The 25,291-nt window shown below is 44.3% G+C and overlaps 1 long non-coding RNA gene across 1 annotated transcript; it reads left to right on the forward strand.

Moving 5' to 3' along the window:
• The first annotated feature begins 887 nt into the window (after positions 1-887).
• Positions 888-22,554, forward strand: LOC144785178 (uncharacterized). The gene is made up of 2 exons (XR_013601796.1): positions 888-1,181; positions 22,154-22,554. It is a non-coding gene; the product is annotated as an uncharacterized LOC144785178 (long non-coding RNA).
• The last annotated feature ends 2,737 nt before the right edge of the window (positions 22,555-25,291 follow it).

Raw genomic sequence — 25,291 nt, forward strand, 5'->3', positions numbered from 1 at the left:
CAAGCACCTATACAGATAAAGTATCTAACTTCTGATACACACGTCCCCTATTTCACTATACTTCTTGAAGCAGCCAGTGATATTTTTGAATGCCTACAGTCCATAGACAGACAGCACACCACAACTCCTCAAAATAAATAAAAGCATGCTTTGAAGAAGGCGCTCCGCCCACACACCGGGTTAAGGGGATTTCTGAATGCAATGGTCCCATCACCCCAGTGAAAGTCCAAGAAGTAAAAATGCGTTGGAATGCCTTATGGTGGCCGCGTTCACAATTACTTTATTAGCATTCTTGTTTTCTCAAATTTGCTTGAAAACGCACCATTTGCCTTTTGTGTTTTTCAAAATGTTCTCGGAGAAGTGTTGGGGGAGGGGGGGGGGGAGAGAACACCACCCCCCCCCCCCCCCCCCTCCCCTCCAAAAAAACCTTTATGCCGGTCAGGCTCGCGCGCTCGCCACAGAGCACTCACTCGCCCACAACTTTTACACCACACCATTTTCTAATGTCACCAGCCGCCCCTGTCTGAATTATGCAGGCTGATGTAGTCTCGTTTTAGCAAGTTTGCTTTTCATTTGTGTTAATGGAACCACATTTCTTGTGCTCGCATAAGATACTCGGATTACTTGATATACTAGCCTATTGCTCATATACTATTGAAATGCTCTAAGATAGAGTAGATACGTTAATACGGCTGTACGACAAAACGGCCGATACACTTTGTCTCCGAATTGCGCTCTGTGTGGTACAATGATAAGCAAATGCACAATAAAAAGAGTTTTGAAAAAATGATGGTAAAGCAAGGGCAAAAAGGTTTTCTTTGACAGGAAGTGACATCATCACATCAAGTCTTTACGAAATTGACCTCTTGCAATAGAGCATAAGGAGGAACTAGTGAATGGCGACAGATGCGCACATCGAAACTTTAGGAACAACACGAACATTATAAGAGGTTCCTCTGAGCTTGGGGATTTCGGCACTTTGGACAGGCAGCAAGATGGAGACCTGGTTTTGTCTCGTGCTGTTACTCGGTGTGGCTTCAGAGTCTCGCTCTGCGCCTGCGCCAGATGTCTCGAGGAGCGCACAGGCTGGCGATGCTGACGTGACCACTGGTTTATACAGGAGCCCAATGGACAAAGCTTATCTGTCGGATCTACAGAAAAGTGAGCCAATGCACACACAGGTAAGCAAAATGAAACAGTAGTGTTAGTAAGGAATCATTAATAGCAACATTAATATCATCACAATTCCTGATAGATTAGTAGTAACATGTAAATACAAAGGTTTGCTTTCTATGTATATGACGTTGCTGCAGAAATTCAGAGTTTCTGAAATGCAGCTGAAAACATAAGTGTTATCAAGAAATAATGGCCCATATGGTAAATATTTAAAGGCACCTTTATGCAATCAGATTACAGTGTAAAATTCGGTAAAGGATGTTTGTAAGCATATTAAGGATCTAATCAATGAGTCTCAACTGAAAAATAGTAACATAAGGAAGAAACATACTGAAAAATCTGTGATGTGATTGTATTTAATTAGTCATATAGTGAACAAATTACAATGAGGCACAATGCTTCAGTGGCAATGAAGTGCTGCACAGTTGTAAATAACTCGAGCAAAATCAGTTTTGTACAAACAAGTGGTGAGTTGAAAGCGTTATATATGTATAAAAATAAAATTATTCCTCCTATCTTTTTTTATTACACTGCTCATATTTCCACTTGTAAACCGGTTGATGCTTTGACCCAAAGGCCAGTAAAGTTCACAGGCCATCACTATAACAGAAACTGTTAGAAGGCGGTTCTGACACTCTGAGCCGCCAGGATTTTTCGCCTTTTGAACACCTATTTGTTAAGCTTTTAGTGTGGAAGAGCCTCATAAGTTGGCACTCCCCCACAGTTAACTCATGATGAAAGAGACTGCATGTGGATCTTACTGGTGTCCCCCTAGCTTGACTAGGTCGCTGCGCAGCAGCTGGAGTAAGGGGCACAGGGCTGGTTACATGCAGACATGTGTGTACATTCTTGTGCAGAAGTGTACGGGCTGTGCAGGGGGAGATTCCTAGCGTGTGCAGCCCAGGAGCAACTACAAAGTGAGTGGTGTGGCAGGACGTATGCAGAATTGGGTGGTGACAGGGAATAGGCTTTATACAGTGGGAAGAAACATGCCAGGGAAAGTCAGTGTGCTTTGCAGTGTTTATTCCATTATTCTCTTACGAGGATGGGGAGCACATGGGCTCGTTTTACTTTCCTAGGGCCTAAAAATTCCAGACATGCACCAAAGTCAACTGTAAACTATGTGAGAAGAAGTATTCTGCAGAGACCAAAGTCATATTTGTACTGCTTTTGGGTCATCCAGAAATGTTATATTTCTCTGAGTCAGCTCATAACCAGGGCCTGACTGGGGGCTGACCCCAGCAGGCTGGATTAATGACCTTCCTTCAAAGCGCAAAGAAGAAAAGAGAAGATGGGTGGAGCTACAGGCTCATCCATCAGCAGCTGTCACTGGGTGCCAGGCACCAGGCTGCACAAGGGAAAAGCCAATGAAGACAGCTCCCTGTGGAATCCACCCTCTGTGAGAACCGGAGGGTGAAGTAAAGTTCACCCAGTGGCTGGGGAGCGCCACCAGGAGCAAGAAGAGGCCAGAATGGCGAAGATCGGTCCCCTGGGGGCTGAGAAATGCCCCCTGAAGGTAGGCGACCTTTGACCTACAAGAAGACCGACGATGAAGCACGTGGGGCTCCACTACCGGTCTTTAATGTGCCCCTGGGGTGGGTCAGGTCCCGGTGGCTGCCCCCCACATGAAGTAAAGACAGGGAGCGCCATCTCGCTCCCTGTGAAATTATGCCAAAAGGGGATGCCAGGCGCCCACCCTGGCCCCCAGAAGCCACTAGAGGAGTTGGAGCGCCGTCGTGTCTCCCCCTCGGAAAGAAGACAAAGCCGGGGAGCGCCGTCACGCTCTCCGTGAGGATTATCCAGGGGCCCGGGATCCGAACTCCGGGCCCGAAAAGGGAGAAAACCAGGCGGGGAAGCGCTTCCGCACTCCCCATGAAAATAACCCCACCCAGGGTGCCAGGAGCCCACCCCGGCCCCTGAGGTCTCTGGAGTGAGGGGAGCACCGTTGCACCCCCCTCAAAGATGTTCGGAGGCCCGGGACCCGATCTCCGGGCCCCAAAAAGAGGAAGGAGGAGGGGGAGTGGCGTTGCACTCCCCCGGAGACCCACGGGAGCAGGGAAGCAGCCTTGTGTCTGCCCGCCGGAGCTGGCACACCAGAAGACGGGTGCAGCCGGGGGTGGGCTCCCCGAGCTGCTGTTGCTCACCTGGGGGTCCAGGTGGGACCGGGCCCCGGAAAAGAAAAAAACAGCAAGAGCAGCTGAGGGTGGGCTCCCCGAGCTGCAGGGCTCACCTGGGGGTACGGGTGGGATCGAGCCCTCCACCGAAGCTGGGTGAAGCAGCCGGAGGCCGCTGGGGGCAGCAGAGCTCTCCCCAGAGTAGCGGGAGAGCTGCTGCTATAATATGCAGCGAGACAAGAAGGAGCGCCACATATAGCCTTGCCTGGCAGCAAAGAAACTGGGCTATTTCGGTGTGTGGTGGCCCAAGGAAGATGGGGCCACTGCTGTTGGTGTATAAAGGTGAAAGGGGAGCTGCCGGAGTATGCAGACTCCCCCAACCCGACAAGGAGAAGTCCCTCCCTAAGTCTCTGGGGACTAGAAAAACATAACCCCTCAAGGGCTCAACCAGTTTTTTAACACCACCAGGGCTGGAACTTTTTTTCTACAGCTGGGGGTGTATTGAGAAGTCCACCAAGGGATGAATAACTGAGCTGAGGATGTCTAGAGAAGGGCATCCCCTGGAGGTGAAGAGGTGTAATTGCACCAAAAATGCATTTACTAACGTTATTTCTTTTAGAGGGCCTGAAAGTCACATGTGTAATGTGAAGTACCTGTGTAAGGTGATGTCATAAGCAAAGTGGGGTTAGGTTACCAGATATTTCTGCTAGGATGTCTGGATGTATATGCTTAATCCTGTGATTTCATCTGTGATGCCTTTAGGGGCTGTAATTGCAATGCATTCTAATGACCAACAAATGTGATGAGTACTGTAATTCTAAAGTGATGCTTAAACACGTATTCATGCTGCTGCGCTTAGGTGAAGAACCCAGACTGTTAGCCCTTAAGATGTAGAGGTGTATACTTCATGGTCGATAGGAAATGCTCAGCCAGGGTTATGTGTCACCAGGGCAGGTGTGCCTATTTTAAATGCTTGTTGAGGTAATGGGATGGGTCGTCACTGGGATGATGCCAGTGCGCAGGGCCCTCGCTCCAGGTTATGTTCAACTAACTGCATTAGGGGGCAAGATGATGTGCATACATGGCAGTGGTGGGACTAGACCCCACCCCCAACTGGGGGAGGGGTGGAGATGTTATGCAATGTCACAAAGTAATTCCAACAGCTTATGTATATTTGTAAATGGGTGCATAGTATTGAGTACTGTGTGTGTTTAATTAATGTACCCTTACTGTCATAAAGCAAAGTACAGACTGAACAATCAATTATTGAGTGTTCTTTCTGGGCACCTGTAATGGTGATTACTAGCCCACACCAATTCCCTTGAGTAAGCCTCAGACTGCTCTGGAACGCTATCCTCTGAGAGTCAGGCGCTACAATTGGGTGTTTGGTTCCCAGTGAAGGACAAATGTAGTCATGTTATTTGTGCAGGCCTCACAGATACTGCCTCATTTTCCAACAGAAACATTTGTGCAGGCCTCACAGATACTGCCTCATTTTCCAACAGAAACACTTTAGCTAACGTGACTGGTTGAGTATCAAGATCCAAAAGAAAGAGGGTGGAAGTACCTTTTCACATCACCAGTCAAGCGAATCAGTGAGCATCAATAGAAAAAATCAGGAAGAACCAAAACTCTCCTAACGAAATAAATTTGGGAGAGACCACATTGATTTAAGACTTATGCAGACTGCAGACCCCCTCCTGTTAGTGTCTAGACTCTAGTTTTCTTCAAATCTCCTAAACAAAATAAATTTGGGAGAAACAACATCGAAATAAGACTTGCCGGATGAAGAATACCTCCTGTAAGCATCTGGACTCGAGTTTTTGTCAAATCTATATCTTGTGAGCAATTTTACTGTTTCTCATTTTATCCTTTGACAACCTCTGATCTTTTTTTAGCTCAATTGTAAGTTTATTAATTAAAACTTATTCTGAGATCAACAATAACAAGCATTTGCAATGCAATCGGTCTCGCCTTTGGGAAATGTGTATTTAGCTATGCAGCACATTAGCCTGGGTGCTGAAACATCTACTGTTCTTTAACCCCTTAAATGCGGGGGTAATTTCCCTCTTATGCGGGGGGAGGGGGGCTGCGCGCGGCACCGCGGTGCTCACGATGCACAATGCAGCTGTGCTCATGACGAGCTGGGCTCGTCATGACTCCGCCCACTCCCATAGAACGCCCGCACAGGTCTGGAATTCACCAGTCAGGGGAGTGGCGCGGTCGTTATGACGCGCCCAGCTCGTCATGAGCACAGCTCCACTGTGCCTCATGATGAGCTGGGCTCGTCTTCAGCAGGCAAGGAGTTAACAAGGAGGGAAAGTAAGACCAAAACTGCATGACATGCCAGGTATGGGAGCACGTGGAGAGAATATTGCCTTTCAGCAGGAAATGGTATAGTCCAAAGCACTGTAAATAATTGTTTATTTAGATATAAAATATATCTTTAAAAGGTCGCACAAATCACATTATATACAATTTTATGAAATAAAAGAATGATTAAAAGAGAAGCAAACAATAAAATGTGTCCGAAAGCATGCCAGTTAAAACATTACAGTTTGTAGATTAGCCCTCCCGGTCTTTGCAAGTTCTGTTAGAATGCATTTTCAGACTTAGCGATGAGCAGAGACCTCAGCAGTGTCCATTTTATCTAGGTTACGGTATGCTTGCTGAATGAATTTGGCCAGATTTATATTTAAAATAATATTATCTAAAGACAGAGCAGCAATAATGGCATGCCTACAGGACCGAACCCCCAGCCTGTTCCATTCTGGATTAAGCAGAAGCCTGCGTTGGAAATTAAATTAAATGTGGGGCAGATGCAGAGCACGTGCAAGATTGTTTCAGTTGCTAACCCACATCCTCTGCATATTGTGTCCTCCTTCTTGCGGCGCCAGGTGGGTAGATTTTCAAGAAAGCGCCAATCTCCCATTCTTAGGGCAATCAGACAGCGCTTTAGATGAAATGAAAATGTCGTGGAAAGGTAGGCAGCAGGGGTTAGTAGTTTGTAGGAATTGACTACTGCCCAAGCATGACTACGCTTTGTGACAAGAGCTTTGTCTGCAGCCAAAGATTTCATTCTTACACATTTTTTGATTATATTTTTAAAAACAGTCTGACTGGGGTTAAGAGCCTAGAGTTCGGCAACTGACATTTGGTGGATGTAGTCATTTAAAAGGCGGCCGAATGTTCCCCCTGGGTTGGTCTCGTTGATTTCTTTCCAGGTTAAAGATTCTAGTGTACCTGGTTCGGCCTGTCTTAGTTTGTGACACAGCTTAAGATAAGTGCCGACATTAGAGGCTTCATAGTTAATTAGGCCCACCTCTAATCTAATCTGGGCCAGGGAAGCGGTGCTCGGCAAATGAAGTGCCTTTCTGTAAATTTTAGTAGTGTGTTTGTTTAGGGCAGTATTCATTTTGCCTTTAAAGATCTCTATGGCATATGAGAGTGTTGGCCCGATCTTTGCTCTAAGGACTTCTAGTAAGGCGGCAAGGTTTGGACCTGAAAGTTTCTTTGATAGTTTGGCCAAGGATACCACTAGAGCCGTAGTTTTGGCTGCAATCACTCTGCTTTGCTTTGTGAAACTGCCCCTGGAGTCCAAGTGGACGCCTAAATATTTGTATGATTGGTCAATCGTAAGACTTATTTTATTGATTGACCAGCCACCGCCACTATAGCGTTTCTTACCGAATGGGACTATCAGGGTTTTCTCCATATTAATTTCTAGTTGGTTATCAAACGTGTATTGCGATAGTGCATCAAGAAGCCTTTGTAACCCTACTCTAGTAAGGCTAAACAGGGCCAGGTCATCGTCATATAAAAGGTTGCATAATGCCGCACCTCCTATTTTAGGTGGATGGCTATTTACCTTATCTAGGGTGCTTGACAGGTCGGCTATAAATAGATTAAAGAGAAGGGGGGCCAGTACGCATCCCTGTTTGACACCGCGTGAGGTCATGATTTTTTGCGAGAGATGCGAGCCGGACCCTAACTTCACTCGAACCCAGGTGTCAGAGTAGAGTTGTATAATTGGGTTCAGTATCTTGTTTGGAATACCCCACTGTGTCAATTTTTTCCAAAGGGCCGCCCTAGGTACTCTATCAAATGCTGCTTTGAAATCGACAAAGCAGCAAAAAACCAGCCTGCGTGTTAATAAAGCTTTGTCGATGATTGTGGAAACTGCCAATAAGTTTGACGTGGTTCCTGAATTGGCAACAAACCCTGTTTGATTCAGAGGAATCAAATCGTTATCCTTTGCCCATTGCCTTAAATCCTCCAAAATGAGCCCTGCAAAATGTTTCGCCTCTATATCCAGTAGGGCGATTAATCTGTAGTTGTTCGGTATAGCTCGAGATCCAGCTTTGTGAATGGGGTGAATTATTGCGCCCCTCCACGAGTCCGGGATTGTCGATGTCTTCAAGGTGTAATTAAAGAGATTTAATAGGACCGTGGACCAGAAAGGGATGTCTGATTTAAATAGCCTTTGTGGCAGGCCATTCGGGCCTGGTGCTCCGTCTTGTCTTCCTTTTGTCACTGCTTTGACCACTCGTTCCTCAGTTAGTACAAGTACAGGATTGGGGCCCAGGGTTGTACTGAGGGCGGTGTTCAATGATAACTCAGCTCCAATCCCGCATACCCTTGGTGGTCTGGTGCAGTGGTGATGGTATTGTGCCTGAAAATGAGCTGTTAAGTATGTTACCCATTCTGCTTCCTGGATGTTTGCTGAGCCAGAGTTTGTAAGGTTCAGGTTGGTGTGGTTGACAAGGGACCAGAATTTCCTTGAGTTGTTTTGCTTGCTTTCCCACACCAGTTTTGCCCAATATTGGTTTTCCTGAGCCTGTTTCTCTTGGGAGACTGTCCAAAGCACTGTTTTTAATATAAAATTAGGGCCTTCTGTGGTCATATCACTGAAAATACAATATTTGAAAAAATATTATTGTCTACCGGTGCTCGTGGAAGACAATTTCTGCGGACGGGAATCTAGAGAATGCTAAAGTAATTCTAGTATTTTACTGATCTCTGCTGGTCGTTTTCTATTAGGAAAGTTAAATAGAGAATGTTACTAGGAAAATAAAAAAAGGAAAGTCCTTCAGCAGAAAGCAATTCTGGTATTTTACTGACATCTACTGGTTGTTTTCTATCAAGATAGTTAAATAGATGCAGTTGAACAAGCAGAAAGCAATTCTGGTAATTTACTGATATCTACTGGTTGTTTTCTAACAAGACAGTTAAATAGAGGCAGTTGAACAGAAAAAAAAGTCCCTAAGCGAAGGAGACAAGTTCTAGGGCTGATCTCCAGAGCCAACAAAGTACATAAACAAATAGGTATATACTAAAGTATATACAAGAGGTCTCAACTGATTGACCTAAAATGATTAAAAATTGCTTTTCAGTCACATTATGTCATATATATGAATTGAACAAGGATGAAAACAGATTCACTAAAAGATTTTACGTATAACTTGCATGTAAATGTAAATGTAGTTGAGCTTATATAGCGCACAGCTACCCGTAGTGGGTTTCCCGGCACTTGCTTAGGGAACCCTTCCTGGTATTCCCCTGTGAGATAGCAGGGTATCCACAAGGTGAAAGTCAGGCATCCCTCCACGAGGGGCCGTTGTGGAGATTAAGCAAGCTATTGCCCAGAGTCGCAGAGTGTGAACCCGTGAGTCGAGGAGGCACCGGGGCGAGAATTATCGAGTCCGTGGAATTTTTAGCCCAAGACCCGCCGAGGCGGGGAATTGAACCCTGGTCCAGGATCGCTCTCAGCTTCCGGGTCTGCCGCCTCTAACCCCTGAGCCACACTTCTCCACTTGCATAAAACATTACTGAAATGCAATCAATATAACTACTGTTGTCCTATTACTATTAAAAACAGTGAGGAGATATCATTTTCATTACTACAACTGAAATGCACTACTGTTGTACTATTACTATTAAAAAACAATGAAGAGATATCATTTTCGTTACTACAACAACATCTGTTTTTGAGGAAACGAAGAGCACACTCCAGAGATCATATAACCACACAGTTGATGTTAAAATAGTTTGAAAAGGATGTGTAAAATGTAAACAGATTATAACATACAAACTAATTTGTGGGGAATTTTGCTAGATCAATCAGTTTGTCAGTTTTTATTAACTTACATTTAAAGTAAAATGGAAGTATACAGTGTTTCCTCTCTTCAACAACAACTGTATTGTAGTTAGTGTAATGTGCATGCTTCACCATCCGGTGGGCCGCATAGGTGGGGGCCGTTTTTCTTGTTACAGGGCCGTTTTTTTCAGCAAAAACGGCCCTGTAACAAAATCGGGCGAAAACTGGCCCTGGCAAAGGGTGCGGTCGCCCCCCCCCCCCCCCGGGCCAGGGCCGGTTTTGGTTCCCAGTCCGGCCCTGCTTGGACCCCACCATGACAGATTTCACAGGTACGGATGGCATTTCCGTACTTAACAAAAGCCCTTTGTAAATGTTCAAAGGCAAAATGTGCAGTCTGAGCACAAGTATTGTTCTTCTGAAACTGTGATACAAAGTCACGGGTAGATATTTTTTAATCTTAAAAGGCTATCGTTTCAGGCTGTAGGAAGCTGGCTCTCTGTACAGTGCACTTAAATGAAGTACACTGTGCAGAGAGTCCAGTGAGACCCAGATTGGTATACAGGTACAAAAGTAGATACTACTAATACTCTATTTGTGCTAGTATGGGTGAGCAGTTAGGCTTATCAGACGGTTGTGCTAAGCATTTGGTGTACTCACAGAGGCATTAATGAGACACGTATTCAAGAATAAATCTGAGACCAATTTACAAAAAACAGTATTTTTCAGACCAAGAACTCCACTCTACAGTAAGTACATTTTAAGATGTGAATTTTTCAAGTTCATAAAATAAATGACATTTGTGAGCAATTACACACCATCGAAGTCAATGCTAGAAAAGAAACAAATGCATATAAAATCACACAGTTGAATCTCAAGCTTCACCTTTGAAATGTAGGTAAGTAGCCAGGCCAGGCCCAATGTTCCACCAGTGGATTCTTGGGAGCGTCCCAGATTCGTCCTGGAGCAGGGTGCTTAGGTCATTGGTAGCTTGTGCGCTGCGAAGAAGGGGGCCACTTGAAAACACACTGCACAAGGGGACTAAAGGAAAGGTAAGTATGAGGGGATGCCACTCGAGGGAGCAGGTCACAAGGGCCTCAGAACCACGAGAGCACAGCTGGTTCATCGGTACCCAGCCCGATGGGTCAGCTAGGCTCACGCTTCAAGATGTCCTCACCTTGAAGAGCAGGCAGCTTGGAGAGGTGATTTTGGGACAGCTGAGCCACTCACAAAGTGGGTGTCAGGGATCTCAAGTCCCTTGATGGGTGCTTGCTTCCTGGGCAGTTGGAGTCTGAATTGGACTCTTCGTCTTGGTGAATGTGGCAGAGGGTCTGGTACCCCGGGTATTGGTATGGCATGCCTCTGACGGATCCTGGTGCCTCCACACTTGGGGCCTCATTTATGTGGCTGTGCTTTACTTTTACGCCACCGGTGCATCACTTTTTGTGATGCAGCAGTGGCGTAAAAAATGCGCCTTGTTGCACCATATTTACAAAGTGACGCATCTAGGTAGATGCGTCACTTTGTAAACCCCTGTGCCACATATACCTGCGCCAGGTATAATGTATGCAAGGGGGGCGTTTTGACGCTGTAAAGGGTCATGGAAGTGACGCAGAAGATTTCACTGCTCCATTTCTTGGCCGCTAATGCGTCAAAATCTTACGCCTGCTTCATGGCAGGCATAAGACTGAGGCAGGCACTAACAACATGGGACTTGCCCATCTTAAAGTACACATTGCTGGAGTTGCGTCACTTTTGTGACACACTCCAGCAATGCGTCACTTTTGCGCCTACAGATACGTCAGAAATACTGACGTATCTGTAACTCCTTGTGACATGATGCGTCATATTATAAATATGACGCATCAATCATGATGCAAGGAGTGCGCACTGAGAAGTGACGGATTGCTGCTTTCACGCAGCGATGCGTCATTTCTCATAAATGAGGCCCTAGGAGAGGAGACAGATTTGATCCTCCAGAGCTGGGGTATAACTTTGGTTTGGGTGCTGTGTCGGAGTTGCTGGGGAGCAGCAAGATGGTAAAACCGGATTCTACGGTTAGGTGCCTACGGCTGGAGGTGAGCGGTACCTCCACTGCAAAAGAGTTCTTTGGCAATTTGTAGAAGGTTGGAGGTGCTCTGGGGTTCTTGGAGGTCTCACAGTTGCAGGATGAGAGAGCACAACATGATTGTCAATTCCTTAAAGCAGCAGACAGGGTTTGGCAACAATTTTCTGCAGGAGGGCTTCAGTCCTCCGGTCAGCAGCTCCTCTTTGTCCTTTTCTTCTCTGTGTCCATCAAATCTGAGTTCAGGGTCAAGAGATGCCACCTAAATACTAAATATAGGGGCGTTAACAGGGGTGAGAAGTAGTAGTTAATGGGCTACCTACCTTTATGGTGTCTACACCCTCTAAGTGACCTCTTCTTGAGGGAATGGGCACTACCCTGACCTTAATTGGCTTGGCTGATTCCCTCACAAACCTACATGGCCAGAAGTGAAAAGTGGGTTCCACATCACCTGTCCTACTTTAGGAGTGGTGCTGGCTGAATGGGGACCCACCTCCTAATTTAGCTAATGCTCCTGCCTGTCCTTCAGCCATATGTGGAGCAGGAAAGGGGGTTGGCATTCTCCACTATCTGAAGATGCCTGGGTCGCATTTTAAAGGTAGCATTGCCATTGACGCTTCCCACCCTGTAAGGCGATCCTGGCCTGGAGGAGGTTTGAAGCACCTCAACTGAGAGCACGCTTTGTTACTCGCCTCTGAGAGCACGGGCTCTTGTCCATCAGGTCAGAAACATGTCCGGTGGTGGCAAGCTGGCTAAGACTAGTCAGAGACCACACCAGTGTTTGTTTTGTTTTTAGGGGACCCTCAAAAAGGTTTCCTGTTTGCATTTATTAATTATTCCAACACTGGCATCAGTGAGGATTTATTAAGACAAGATGCCTGATACCAAACATCTTAGGGTACAGTGAAGCCATCACGGAGCTAGGAAACAACCCGTAATGACAGCTATCCTATCCATTTACTCTCTATGGCTTCCCTGTGCACTTACAATATCCAAGAATGGCTCAGATATTGCATGGTCATATCTGCTCCTACAGATTTGTCCACACACGGGAAATAGTGCACCCTGCCTTAGGGCTTTAAGATCTGCAGTAGGTGTAACTTACCTATAGCTTATGCAGTGTATGGGGGCATGGCATACAGAGCTGTGTGCCATACTGACTCTTTAATTTTCTCTGCACCAAGACATGCACAAAGCCTGCAATGGAAGTTTGCATAGTCTTGGTGAGGGTCTTTGGGGTGGGATAATATGTGCTGTAGCCCAGTGGACCCTCTTCTGTCCCAATGCCCTAGGTACCTGGGGTACCATTTACTAGGGACGTTCGTGGGTGGCTGAAGTTGTGCCAATCATGGTACAGTTTTAGGAAAGAGATCTGGCACTGGGAACCTGTTTAGCAGGAACTCATGCACACACAGTTCGAAATTACGTCAGGCATTAAGCAAAAAGTGGGGGCTAACCATGTCAAAAGAGGCACTTTCCTACACAGGGAAAAGTTTATATATATTTTCAAATAGTGGGTGGTATCAATGGAATAACTTAGGTTATAAGTTGCATTTTTTTTAAATAGCTTAAGTTGGGCAGGATTTCGCAACTGCAGATGAGGCTTTAAACATTTTAGTTGTGCTAAAGCTACCTTGAGATTTGCATTCAAAGTGTAATCTTTCGTACATGCATCAAAGGTTTCTTGCCTTAACAAGGCACTCTGATTGCAGGCAGAGGCATGAATTGAATTATAGACCCATCTGAATAAAAATGCCATTGTTAGGGTAAATGCACTAGGAGGAGAAAATTCCAGGAGTAATGCTTGACCTAGAGAAAGAATCTTCCCTTCGTAAAAGTTCGAAGATGACCCCTTGTTGAGGGGAATGCTCTCAAGTGCATCAATCAATCAATCAATATATTTGTAAAGCGCGCTACATAGGTTGTATGTCATGACAACGCGTGGTATTACCTTGCGTGCCATTACAATGCGGGGATTACAACGAAAGTCATTACAACGACTTTCGCTGGAGGGCGCTGGATAGTGGAATAGTTTAAGTTTCTATTCCAACTCCAGCCCACGTTGAAAGTAGGGAAGGTGTTGGATAGAAAATTAAACTATTCCCTATCCAACAGCACCCTCCAGCGAAAGTCGTTGTAACGACTTTCGTTGTAATGCCTGCGTTGTAATGGCAGTGCGGGGTACTCCCCGCGTTGTCATGGCTGTTCCCCGCTACATACCCGTGAGGGTCTCAAGGCGCTGGGGGGGCTGCTACTGATCGAAGAGCCAGGTCTTGAGAAGTCTTCTGAAGGCCAGCATGTCCTGGGTCTGTCGTAGTCCGGTAGGGAGAGTGTTCCAGGTCTTGGCAGCGAGGTAGGCGAAGGATATGCCGCCGGCGGTGGTTTTCTGGATGCGCGGAACTGTGGCGAGGGCGAGGGTGGCAGAGCGGAGGCTGCGTGTAGGGGTGTGGAAGCTTTTATCGGTCGTTGAGGTATGCTGGTCCGGCATTGTGTAGGGCTTTCTGTGCGTGGATGAGGAGTTTGAAGGTGATCCTCTTGTTGACGGGGAGCCAGTGCAGGCCTCTCAGGTGGGGTGTGATGTGGCTGCGTTGCGGGACGTCGAGGATCAGTCGTGCCGAGGCGTTCTGGGTGCGTTGCAGCTGTCTCAGGAGCTTGGTTGTTGTTCCTGCATAGACGGCGTTTCCGTAGTCCAGTCTGCTGGTGACGAGAGCCTGGGTGACGGTTCTTCTCGTGTCGGAGGGTATCCATTTGAAGATCCTGCATCATTGGGGTCCGCCTTGGGTTTCTTCAGTAGGGCATTGATCTCGGCGTTCCAGCTCTCTGGGAAGGTTGCTGTCTCAAAGGAGATGTTGATTGTTTTCCGGAGGTGGGGGGCGATGGCTGTGCTGGCTTTGTTGAAAACGTGATGAGGGCATGGATCAGATGGGGAGTGCATAAGATATTATATGCAGGATTGTCACCTTAGAAATTTCTAAAAGATACGTAAAATTCCATTTTCCAGAGGAATTCTAAAATGTATTCAAAGAACAAATATGGGCTGAAGCCTTCTTCCCTATGTGTGATATATTTGACCCCATTCTCTAAATTCTACGTAAAGGCTGTACCCAAGTAAGTACACATTTTTTATGATTTCTAAAGAAGTTTCCCTAAGATTCCAATTCGAAGAGCTGCACTTCTTTTTTCTCTGAAAGGCATCACTTTAGTCTTTCCTATATTTAATTTCAGAAATTATCCACAGTATAGATATGTAAAGCATCCACGTTATGTTATAGAGTAAACCTATAAGGGTGAGATCACAGATGACCACGTCATCTGCATAAAACAAAATGTCCAGGTTCTTTATATTAGAAAATTGGAATGGTAGCTAGATAATGAAGATCAAATAAAAAAGAAGAGGAGCTAATATGCAGCCCTGTTTCAAGTACCTTTTCATCATACTTTTAGGGGTTAAAACTTTATTTCCACCCATTAAAGTTTTACACCAAGTTAATGAGTGCAAATCAGTGATCAATCTTAATAAATTAGAGGATATGTCCAGTCAGACCATTTTCTTACAGAGACATGGTCTGCCTACCCTGTTGAAAAAATCAATAAAAACTGTGTATAACATTAGCAATTTTGACACAACTTATTTGTCGATCAGGATTTGGACAGTGGCAATGGTGTCTGTTACTGAATGTTTTGATCTGAAGCTGGCTTGGACATAAGGGATGACACGTTTTTCTAAGACTCATTCTTCTAAGCACTCCAGAATACTAGTCACAAATATCTTTTCTATGGTGTCAGGAAGAGTGATTTGTTAATAGTTACTTGGTAAAGAGCAGGAATCTTTCTTTCTTGTGCAGTAGGACAGCTAAATTTGCAGCACAGGAATGCAGCATTTGCCTTTTTGTAGCAGTATGTAAACAAGGGAGTTAGAAATGTGCTCCAAGATGCAGGAGCCTCCTTTTGGGGTTTTACCAGAATCATATCTGGTTCCATGGGTGTCTGAAGAAGTTCTTACTCTAATTATAAGTACCTCAATCTGCTTAGCCATCAGAAGTTTCATTCTTTTTTGGTGAACGTTTAAAGCTTCCAGCGAAAATAGGACTGTCTCATATATATTTTTTAAAAGGTTTTCAGCACAGCGTATAGAAAACTAGTTAAACCACTCCAAAACTCGAGTAGAAATTGAAGGCTGGGATTTCTTAGTACCATTAGATTTCACAGTAAGCTTCCAAAACAGTTTGTAATTTCACTTTAGTCCAGCATGGTGTAAATCTAACCAAATTTGGTCATCTATTTTCCTTTTAAAATCAGAACAAATATTTCTCAATTGTTCCATAAAATTAGAATTCTTTTTCCCTGAAAGCAGAGAATTTGATAAATTTTTGCCACAATAGTTTGTTAATTTAGTGGGGAAGTTTTTCATACCTGGGATTTTTTGTTTTGTTTTTGCCTTCTTCTTCAGCGGTTTAAATAAATCTCCATTATACTTAACTGCCTTAGGGTGGTCTTCTCCCGTCCTTTTGGTTGCTTTCCTCCATTTTCTGACCTTGTTTTTGCTGGTTTTCGGACTATGTAAGCATTACCACTGCTCTCTCCCCTAAACATGGTAACATTGGCTTAAACCCCAATTGGCATATGTAATTTCCTTAAAGTCCTTAGTATACTGCACTATGTATGCCAAGGGCCAATAACTTAAATGCTACTAGCGGGCCTGCAGTACTCATTGCAGCACCCAATTGAGTAACCCTCTTGTCACACTTAAATCTTCCTTTTTTATGCATATGTCACCCCCAAGGTAGGCCCTGTATGACCCACAGGGCAGAGTGCCATGTATTTAAAAGTAAGGACATGTACTTTTAAGTTTTACATGATTTGGTAGTGAACAACACACACTTTCGTTTTTCACCACTGCAAGGCCTATCTCCCCCGTAGGATAAAATTGGGATTACTTTAATACATCTTTTAAGTGTAATAGTGTAATTAGCAATTGTGAAGTGATAGATATTTCACATTTGGTGTCACTGTACTCACAGTTTAAAATCACAAATTATGGTGAAGTTGGATTTCAAATTACAGTTTAGCAAATGCCACTTTTAGAAAGTTAGAAAGGTGTTGGAATGCGGTCCGCATTTATACCAATTTAGAACGTTTTACTGTTTTCCAATTCATAATCAGTTGTTGCATGCAAGCTAGAAGTGTGTCATGTACAATGACACAATGATAAAGTTACAAATAACTGGTGCGTCGTCACGCTCCAGCTTCACTTTGCACTGCATACTTTCTGTCTCAAATTTTTAAACAAGAAACTTGATACAAAAGTTCATCCATGTACTACATGTTTATTTCAAAGTCACTTTTATCCGTTGTGAACAAAGGCTGAAGAATTCTGATCTTAAAATGCCCCGGACATGCCCATCCAGGCCTTAATCGAAAGTACGACAGAATTCTTATAATTTCCTGAGTGATCATGTTGAAGTACACCTCAATGCATGTCAGGCTGGTGACCCTTCTTCAGGAGAGGAGCTGCTGTGCTGCTGAAAGGACTGCCACTCTGCTGGACTGCTGCTATGCTGGACTTTTGCCTTGCTGTGCACTTTCCTTGCTGAGCTGCCCTGCTGCCTCCTGTTTTTCTACCTGGGTGAGAAGGACTGGACCGGCATCACTTGAACCCAGAGTGACTGAAAGGGTTTGCAGACTGTCCTCCTGTTCTAAGTCTCAGGGTTAGCAAACACTTCAACTACCTGTATCTGCATCTCAACTCTACAGGCAGTGAGCCTGCCCTGCCAAGTGTTGCCACCCCAATCCTGGACCCTTGGAAGTGAGGCCTACTGTGCTTTTACAACCAGAACACGCACATCCTCATTGGAACGGGAACATCTTCACCTTTGCGTCAGTCAGAACCAGCACATCTTCGCATCTGGAACCGGTTCATCCTCTTCAAAGCGTGGAACAGAGACAGCCATCACACCCAGAATTGACACATCACCTGCTATAGGAGCAGTAGCCATGCATCGCCTTCTGAACCTGTGACTCACACTCGGAAACCATTACATCACCGCCATTGTTGGATAATCATGATGTATCTCGCCTACTGCGTGGCTCGCAACCAACGCGTCAGTTTGGCTGCACTTTGCATCTTGTTTGTTGTCAACACAAGGCAGGATAAATGTACTTTAGTTCAGCGGGCCCAAGTGAATCCCTGTATCTGGCCAGCATTACATCGTGGTTTGCCAAAAGTTTTGACTTTGCCCTGGTCCAGTGCAACCAGATAAACCATTTAAGCGCGTTTTCCCTTTAAGCACTATTTTACATTTATTCTTTAGAAATTCGTATCTCAACTTCTTCTTGTTGAATTTTTGTCATTTTGATCTTGTTTTAATTATAAAATTAAGCTCTATTTTTCTAACTTGGCGTGGAGTAATTTTGTAATGCTTTCACTGTGTTACTATTTAAAGTGTTGTACAAATACTTTAAAAATTGCCTCTTAAGTTAAGCTTGACTGCTCTGGTTCAAGCTACCTGAAGGTAAGAACAGGATAATTTAGGCTGTGTTGTGACCCACCCTGACTAGGATTGTGGTTCCTGCTTTGACAGGGTGCATACCTCTTCTACCCAGAAACCCAATTTCTAACGATCTCTGTATCTAAGGAACAACTGCAGACATTCTATCTTCAAAGCCATGGATGATATTTGTCTTACTGCTATGCTGTGATCCCATGGAGAGGTAACATTGCGAGAGTTCCTGAAAATCTGACTTTGCTTTCAATCAATTTTTGCAGTGCGATTACCAACTTTTAGTGACCAGTTTAAATGTTGGCTCTGTAAGTCAAGTATTGAGGAAATTATTGCATGGTCACTGCCATAATTAAATTGAACCAAAGCTGAGAAAATGTATAAAAGAAGTCGTAGGTAGAGATAATATAATCATTTATTGAAAAAACAGAGACATCTCTTCTTATGAATGATGTTGGATTGTCCCTTTCAACCCTCCACCTTATGATTACCCTATTGATGCCCAACAGTAAGTCGATGAGCAATTTAACATGTTTATCTGCTTTGATATCAGAAGTGAAGATGGATTCAGGGATGTTCCCCTCTTCATTCAGTTCCTTATTTTTATAGGCTTTCAATGCTGCATTCGAAATATGCCTTAAAAAAACAATATTATCTGAGATTGGTTACACCTTGTTAGAAATGGGGTCTCTAGTTGGTAGTGGTTGGCATCCTGTCCAAGTAGGGAACATCATTCTATTCAGGGTAAGGGAGTCACACAGCTAAGATAACCCGTGCTCACCGAAATGGTAACTTGGCTCAAGCAGTCAGGCTTATCTCAGAGGTAATGTGTAAAGCATGTGTACATACACACACTAACACAGCGAAAACCCTACCAAATGAGTCCACACCAGTTTAGAACAATAGCCAATATGTGTCTGACTAAAACAAGACCAAAATGACAAAAACATCTAAAATACACAAGTCAACATATCACGTTTCAAAGATAGAATAAGTTCAGTCCATTGAAGTCTATAGATGTATTTCTTTTTGCACAAAGTACATCGGATGCGTAAAAAATCAAAAGGCAAAACAGGCACAGGGGAGGTAATGCACTGGAAAAGCAAAGCGATGCGTCTGTTTCTTACTCCACAGGGAAGGGGATGCATCAGTTCCTTACTGCCAGGGGAGGTGATGTGTTGGTTGCTTACTGCAAGGCAGGGGAGGTGATGCATCGGTTCCTTTCAGTCAGGGGAGGTGATGTGTCAGTTCCTTACTAGAAGAGGAGGTGATGCTTCAATTTCTGGATATGCGGCCTCGGTTCCATACTGCGTTGCTGTGTCAATGAAGTATCGTATTGAGGGATGATGCGTTGAAAATCCAGACGTGCTGTGTTGTTGCAACAGTGGCAAAGCAGGTGCCATGTAAATTTTCCAGCCGTGAAGCCAACCATGTGTCATTTCTACAGCTGCCGAACAGGTTCTAACTCAGAGTTGGAGCAGAGTCACGTACATTAATGACACAGTGCTTGCGACCCATGCTGCAGCAATTTTTCTGACACGCTGCAACGTTGAGCTGGAGCCTGCGGTGAAAGCTGTGGTCGATGCGCTGATTGGGAACCAAGCTTCGGTGCAGGCAGTGGTGATGTGCCAGTCTTCTTCAGTGATGCATCGATAAAACAGGCGCTGGGAGTCAATGCATCGATGTTCTCCTTAGATCACCAGATTCTACCTCTAAGGACCCAGGAACTGGAATTGACACCTTTTGTCAAGTCAGCACATTCAACCAAAGAGCCCGGGCACTGATAGGTGAAGTCTTTGACGGCCCTGAGACTTCTTAACAGGAGGTAAGTATGCACAAGCCCTTGGAGAACCTTGGAAGTAGGATTTAGAAAGCAAAGTTCAGTCCTATCACTCCCAGGATAGAAGAAGCAAGAAGCAGGCCAGCACAACTAAGCAACAGGCTGAGTAGCAGTCCAACTCTTCTTCCTGGTAGAATGTCCTCAGTCTAGTGCAGTTCTGATTTTGGGATGTCAGAGGTCCAATACTTTAACCCTTTATGCCTTTGAAATAGGCAAACTTCAAAGGAAAGTCTTTGTAGTGCACAAGACCTACTCTGATCTGGCTCCAGACACACTACATTAAGGTGGAGACAGCTTGGTGTAAGGACAGGCACATCCCTATACAAAGAGGGCCAGATGTACGACCCATTAGTGCATTAGGGGAGGAACAACCCAGACTGTTAGCCACAAGATGTAGAAGTGCATACTAAATGGTCAGTATGAGATGCTCAGTCAGGTTTATGTGTCCCCAGGGAAGGTGTACCTATTTTTAATGCTTGTTGAGATGATGGGGTGGATCGCCACTGGGATGGTGCCAGTTGGCAGGGCCCTCACTCCAGGTTGTGTCAACCCACTGCATTAGGGGGCAAAATGCTGCGCATACATGGGAGTGGTGGTACTAGACCCCACCGCCTCCTGCGGTAGGGGTGGAGATGTTATGCAATGTCACAAAGTAATTCCAACAGCTTATGTATATTTGTAAATTGTGCATAGTATTAGGTAGTGTGTGTTTAATAAATGTACTCTTACTTTTATAAAGCAAAGTACAGAATGGACAATCAATTATTGAGTGTAATTTCTGCGTACCAGTAATGGCAATTACTAGCCCACACCACCTCCCTTGAGTAAGCCTTAGACTGCTCTGCAACGCTACACTCTGAGAGTCAAGCACTACAATAGGGTGTTTTGGTTCCCAGTGAAGGTCAAGTGTGACAAGTTATTTGTGCAGGCCTCACAGATACTGCCTCATTTTCAACACTCTGATACTGTTGTACATGGCATTTAGCAACTCGCAAATTTCGACTCGCAATTGAGCGCAATTTGCGAGTCACTAAATGCCCCAGTCGTACTTCTGGCCCAGAGACCATTGCTGAGGTGATATTTTCTTTGAATTTCTGAAATAGAGAAAGACACATGAACATGGTAAACGTGCAGACCTAAAATAACCATGCACTTTCCTGCAGCGTTTCATGAATGATTGCAAATGGAAAATGTGCTGCCAGTTATGGAAACTGAAGCATGCCTAAATTAATCATTATTTTCTAGCAAATTAAAACTCATCTACATATACCACTACTTCTTCCTGTAATCCAATTACAGCAAATTTTTTGGTAGGCAACTGTAGCCGTACATTGAGAACCTTAAAGCCAGTGTGTTACAGTGTGTGGCGGTCAGCATAGCTTGAGGGTGGGGAGGCGGTCGCGGAGGTCGTAGGGGGTAGCGATTGCTGGAGGGAGTGAGAACATTTTTTTTTTATCACTTACCTTGCTGTCGCCGGGTCCCACGTCACTGCTCCTGATATCCTGCCTCTGACTTCAGCAACAAGAAGCAGGCAGCCAGGCTCCCTCCTCTAAGCCAATCACAAACCTGCAATGCAGTGTTGTGATTGGTCTGAGAGCTGTTACACGGCGCTCATCCAGGGACTGGAGGGGTGAACAAGTTCTCCATGCAGGCTGTAATGCAGCCTGCATGTAGAAGTAGGAAAGTGCACATGACTGGTTTTGGGTTGCCTGAGAGGGCCAATCAAATAATCATTGCGCACTTAGTAGTGGGCAAACCACTCCTTCACTTCCCTACTAGCAGAGCTGCCCTACCCATTTGCCTACCCGCAAAGCAGCACAAATATAATATCATAATAACTAAAAGTTGGTATCATTTTATGTTTTTGCATCTCACTCTGCTTGAAAGCAATGGGGTGACTCTTCTCCACCATAGCGGAGGAGACGCCACTGGTGTTACAGCCAAGCATCATTGTTCCACCTGCTTCTACTCTTGAGTCTTGAGCAGAAACGGGTATGGTTTCACGCTACTGCAAACTAAAACTGCCCACCTTCCTAAGTTTGCACTTCTCAAGTTTGTAAAGTTTTATACAAAGGTATACAGTTGCACCGTAGCAACTTCCGACGTCCCTAGACTTAAAGGAACAATCCTTCAGTGGCTCATATATTTGGGTTAATTCTAATTCAATTATTGGAATAAACAGGTATTTATGTCTACATCTGAAGTACAGGTGATGCTTTTATTGCACTCCTGTTTTTTGGGTGCTAGATTACTGTACTCTATAACAATGAGGGCCTACGGAGGCAGACACGATCCAGCAAATCTTTAAGCAAATGATGAAAATGAACATTACCTCTGACACTAAAACTCTTATTTTGTACCTAGGTACCTAATGGAAACCGCATAACAAATGGAGTTGGAGTTCCAATGGGAGAAGCCATTGTTTTGTACAAACGTAATATTCGTCCAACAAAAAAGAAACCGCGGGACCACCCTGGTGAATGGGGTTCTCTGGTTCATCCTGACGAAAACTGAAGCAACTCAGATGTTCTTCGGCTAAGATCACCTCTCCGGAGCCACCTAGAGAAATCTCATTTTATTTTTTCTGTGTCGATTTTATGTTATATGCCGTTTAACTTTATTTCAAACTTATTGTTAATCTTTTTTATAGCAATAGTGAGAAGCTGCATATTTGTTACCAGGCTACATTGTATAGTGAATTCGACAGAGATCTGTTTATATGTAACATGGCTGAAAAATAAAGGCTGTACGGATTCACCAAGCAACCTACATTCTAACTTGTGTGTTCTGGGTGTTTGATGCATTTGCAAGCCATTACAAATACAAATGGTTTGTGTGATCAGTTACATATGCATGTAGGGAAAAGGGCACTAAGTCCATCTTCCTCTCCTCCCTTCCACGTTTGCCCAAAGCAATGCCAAATTGTCTTGCAATGTTTCTCACTACACATAGCTCTCCAGGCAACAGAAGGAAATAATTCTCTCATTGCAGTTCTGTTACTTTTGTTATTATGACTAATGCCAATCTGCTGTTAAAATAGTATGGTGATCCAGCTAGTACCCCTAATTAAAACAATGTTTCTCTGGACCCTGGAACTCCAAAGAGTGAATGCTTTAAAGTTTATCTCACACGTAGACCTGATTTGTGTGTAGCATGAATGTGTTATCAGGAAATCCCTGCGACTTCTATCAGGCAATTTCCCTATTTGTTTTCAATTACTTATACGCCTGATGAGAGAACAGTTCACAGGGTAAGTAGGCATAACAGGATTGCAGCAGGAGAAACAAGTTCAAGGGTGAAAAACAATCAGTGGTTGTTTCGACAAAGGAAGAATTCAGCTCACCGTGTTAATTTCCCTGTTGTTAGCAGAATGGTTAGTATGTACTAGCACCTTGGTAAGGACAGCTTTTACATTCACCTCAATTTGAAAAGTCAACAGCCTGTGCTCAAAATGCGAATACCAATTATTCTCGCTGCTTCTCAAAGATCCTAAGGTTTAAAAAGAGTGCATTAAACAAAGAAATCAATCAAGCTCACAGAAATGCAGAGGACACCTCCACGATAGGACCAGTCAATATCTCAATCTGAAAAGCAGAGGGTAATATGTTGAAACTCAACGAGTATGAATCCATGAAATATGTAAAACTGTAAATCCCAGGTGGTTCTGGGATTTTCTCACAAAGTCATTGAATGCATAGTGACCTTTGTAGATTGTGAATTTTACATCAACATCCTTTAGGTTCTAGTGCCTCACTTTAATTTTGTATGGCTTCCTGTAGAGGAAGAAGGTATAATAAAGGTGATAAAGGCCTTCAGGATAGATGGGGCTTCAGACCTCAATCTTTTCCTGGTAGCCATGTATATGGAAAATATGATGTACATGTTTTGGTTAGATGTATTTTCTTACCGTACAAAACCTGTTTCCAGAAAAGCATGATCCCAAACTCCTGAAGAGGTTCTGTAATTGATATGTTGTACAATAGGGTTCTTCAGGAGAACCTAGTAGGTACATGATAATAGTTCTGTTTGATATAGAGGTGAAACTTTATACCATGATTCTACTAGATGAATTGACACCTGGGGTCTTGAAAGTAAGGGGGCATATTTATGACCGAGTTTGCATCGATCTTTCATCACGCAAACTGGGGCATCTGCATCGCAAGCCAAATGTGATTTATTAAGCCACGCAAGGCCACCGTGCACAAATCTGAGCGGCTTGATGAATTTGGAGTAACGGAATGCAGCGCAAATTGCGGTGTTGCGTTAGTCTGCACCAGGGAGGCATTCCATTGGTGTTGCCTGTTTGTTCCAAAACAACTTCTATGGATTTTGATGCATTTCCAGTTTTACCAAAACACGTGAGGCATAATAATGAGAAACATCTTTATCTCTGCTCATTACTTCCTCTTTCTATGTGTTATAATCTGTAGCTCACTTAGAAAGAGGAAATTGCCTTGGCGGATTGTTTTTGTGCAGGAAGGGGCCCCTTCCTGCACAAAACAATCCTCCTTACAACCCAGGTGCAAGGGTGCCTACATTGGTGCCAGGCAGCCAAAACGGTACCAGTGCAGGGACAAATGGCAGGAATGCACCCTATTGTTTTAAATATGGCACATTCCTGCCCTTTCCCTCTTACGCAGTGTAGCACAGCAAGGTGACTTACTGTGCTGCCTGACTTTGTCACAAGTATGACCCTAAGCTTTTATTTTATTTTCAAACAGGTTGCACTATTCATGCACTTTAATAGGACTTGCTTATTTTGGGATTAGTTATATGCCGGATTTATTGACTTCATAAATGCATTTAACTGATAGCAGTTAATTATACGGCAAGCTAAATACTTGGGGGTCTCAACCCTGTCTTACCATGAGCAAATTTGTCGCTATACAACGAATATACCGATTAACGCAAATAAGAGAATCAAGAAGGTAATTGTGCTTGGGAACCTGCGATTCAATCTCTATGTGGCTGATATGGGGGAGGGGGTTGTTCACTCGTTCATGATTTGGTGCCCCTTCTAATTACAGTGGCAGTCTGTGTCGCCCCACTTAAACTCCCACCCAAAGCCCCAAAGATGACATTAAAAAAACTATATATATGTATTATTTTATTTTTCATGCCCCGTCCCAAACAAAGCGTCAGAACAGGGGCAGGGCCACTGCAGAGTGACAGCAGCATGTCATCCAGCAGGGAGGAGGATAAGCTGGCAAAGCACCGCTCAAAGTGTGCATGTCTTTTTGGCCGGCCATCTTGCAACAGCCATCCACACATGTGCACTTTAAACAGCTGTAACCCAGCTGTCTTAAGACAGCTAGCTTAGAGCAAGCCAAAGCCTCCAGAGCAATATGGAGTGCCCAGTGAGACAGCCCCCACCAATCCTAGGACTGTTCTCATGCTGGTGAGAGCAGCCCTAAATTGGCCAAGGGTGTTGCTGCTTCCTGTTCCAGTTCCAAAGAAGAGGTCGGTACTGGAGGAAATCCTGTTCATCCATGGTAAGTACAT

The sequence above is a fragment of the Lissotriton helveticus genome, chromosome 10 (assembly GCF_964261635.1).
Source record: "Lissotriton helveticus chromosome 10, aLisHel1.1, whole genome shotgun sequence".
Classification (NCBI taxonomy): domain Eukaryota; kingdom Metazoa; phylum Chordata; class Amphibia; order Caudata; family Salamandridae; genus Lissotriton; species Lissotriton helveticus.